Here is a 2,504-nt window from a genome sequence, read left to right as displayed (position 1 = left end):
GTCTAAACAACTGTTTAGACTGGTTTTTGGCTCGTCTCCTGGCAACAACTAACACACACACACAGACAGACGGCTTTAAAATACACACATACAAACGTGTTTATACTTTGGAGGACTTTGAATGACATCATGCATTCCTCATCTGAAACACGAAAGAAGTCGTTAAGGCTTCAAACAGAACGTTGATGGAACCACAGAGCAGTGACACCAAGTGGTCACCCGACAGCATGTCAGTAATGATCAACTTTGTCCAGGTCCCAGTGTCAGTTGGTCCGGGTTGGTTCTGGTCAGGGATGTCCGATCTGATTTTGGCTCTCGGATTCCTTCTCGTGTGTTTTATAATGTCTCTCAAAACAGGAACACTAACACCTAGCCTGTAGGTGGCGTTTTTTTGTAACTAGAGTTTTCTTGCCAGCTGGGAAAAGATGAAGAAGATGAAAAAATGAAGTTAGAAGTCGTGGATCCAGATGACAGACTTCAGAGTGAAAAAGTCTTCAAGTGTTGAGTGTACTGTGAGAGCAGTAATTGTACTGTGAGAGCAGTAATTGTACTGTGAGTTTGTAGTAATCTGTGACATCAACAAACATTTACTTGAATTCTGAAAACCTTTTTCATAACGTATAAATATTTGACTTCCATCTTACACCACGGAGTTTCTTCTCACCATGACTTAACAAATTTAAAAAGAGAAAAAGCTTCCATTGGGTTAGGTGTGGGTGGATGTTGGGGGATGAGGGGGGAGCAGAGGGGGGGTCGGGGGGGTATCCTAGTTACACGACCAATGATGTGATCCAGCCTTTCTTTTCCCAAAACCAAAATGGTTTTGGGAAACTTTTCCAGAAATGTCCTGTCAGGTTTTCCCACAGCTGACCACAGGTCTTTACTCCCCCACCCACTCACCCATCCCCTCACCCCCCCTTCCCCACTCACACACACACACATTCTGTGAAGCGCTTTAGTCTGGCACCAGCACTGAGCGCTGTTCTGATCCAGAACTGACTACTGTGGGTGAGTGAGTGACCCGGTCCGTGTTAGACCAGTGTAGTCTGATTGTCTCCCTCCTCTGGCCACATGAAGGGCGGGGGCTTCAGGCTCCTACTGTAACTGGCTGCTGTATGACCCCCCCCACCCCATCTGACTCACTACTTCAACTAAACAATGCCTACCATTCAAGTGTCAATGGGTGACTTCAATTCCCAGCTGGAATCTATTAATGGTCGGGACGGTAACCACGGCAACGCCATAATAAACATTCATATTCATGGATGAGAGATGGATTTGAAAATGGATTTTTCTTGTCCTGTAAAACCCCGATGACTAATAACTCAATCTGCAGTTGCCCTACCCCCCCACCCCACATCCGCCCCAGCCACTTCCACCGGTCATCTTTACCATAACCAGTTCCATCATCAGTTCCACGGTCTGTAAAATCCACTGCTCCCAGGTTTACAGTGACCCTGTAGTTGAAGAGTCGGTTGTAGTCAGTAGTTGTAGTCAGAGGATTGTTGGTTTGAATCCCCCCCCCCCCCCCCCCCCCCCCCACGTGCAGCCCACTGCTTCTGTGAGTCAATTACACCGTGTTAATCGGTGTAACGTGACGGTCCTCAGAGAGGAATGGGACCGACAGGGAAGAAATCTGTCCCCCACGTGCACAAACACACACACACACACACACACATAGCTTCTGATATTTGTGGTCCGGTCCGTAGGTTCATGTTCTGACCTAGAAATGAAACTCCCTCACAAAAACCCCTCAAACACGGGGCAATTCACCGTAATTACACCAAGAGTTGTTGATGCCTTTCTGCCTCCGTCTGTCATTTGGACAGTTCTGTTTGTCTCTGATGATGGGACAGACGTGAGCTGTGAGGACATGATGTCAAATATAATATTTCTTCTTTTGTTTCTGCGTTTGCATTTTAAGGCTGGTGGGGTTTTTTTATTTTGTTGTTTTTTGAATCTTCTCTATTTTTAACATTTAAATGTCAAAAATGTGAGGAATTCTTTCAAACTCACACCAGGCTTCACTTGGACTTCACTAATCGGTACTGAGGACCGACTGTGCACCAACATGTTCCTGTAACTGTACGGTTTCACCACACCCTCACAGACGAGTTCCACCATGAACGTCTGGAGGAACACCTGACTCAGTTCTGTGGAACTCATCGGTACCAGGCTCAGAGAGAAGAACTTTTTTTTTTCTACTTCCTGTGTTGGTGACTCCACAGCTGCTGCAGTACTGCAGTACCAAAGTACTGCAGTACTGCTCACTGCTGAAGATATTTTGGCGGAGCCTGTTGGCCAGATAACTGGGAGAGAACATGTTGCACACAGCTGTTGCCCCCGGTAACCCAGTGTTCGGTGGGAACAAGAACCCCAGAGTACCGATGATTGGTGTGCCGGCCATCATGAAGATTATCCAGGACCGGTCGATGGTTCCTGATCACATAATGGATTTAGAGGGAGTGTTGTGTTGGGGGATGCGGGGGGTGAGGGGTGAGACA

The 2,504-nt window shown here is 47.0% G+C and overlaps 1 protein-coding gene across 6 annotated transcripts in view; it reads left to right on the top strand.

Moving 5' to 3' along the window:
* The window catches only part of mlphb (melanophilin b), a 66,896-nt gene that overhangs the window by 47,073 nt on the left and 17,319 nt on the right, over positions 1–2,504 (top strand). The gene's annotated exons all lie outside the window — the stretch shown is intronic.

This window comes from Cynoglossus semilaevis, chromosome 16 (genome assembly GCF_000523025.1).
Source record: "Cynoglossus semilaevis isolate Cse_v1.0 chromosome 16, Cse_v1.0, whole genome shotgun sequence".
Taxonomy (NCBI): Eukaryota; Metazoa; Chordata; class Actinopteri; order Pleuronectiformes; family Cynoglossidae; genus Cynoglossus; species Cynoglossus semilaevis.
This window is presented reverse-complemented; position numbering and strand designations above follow the sequence as displayed.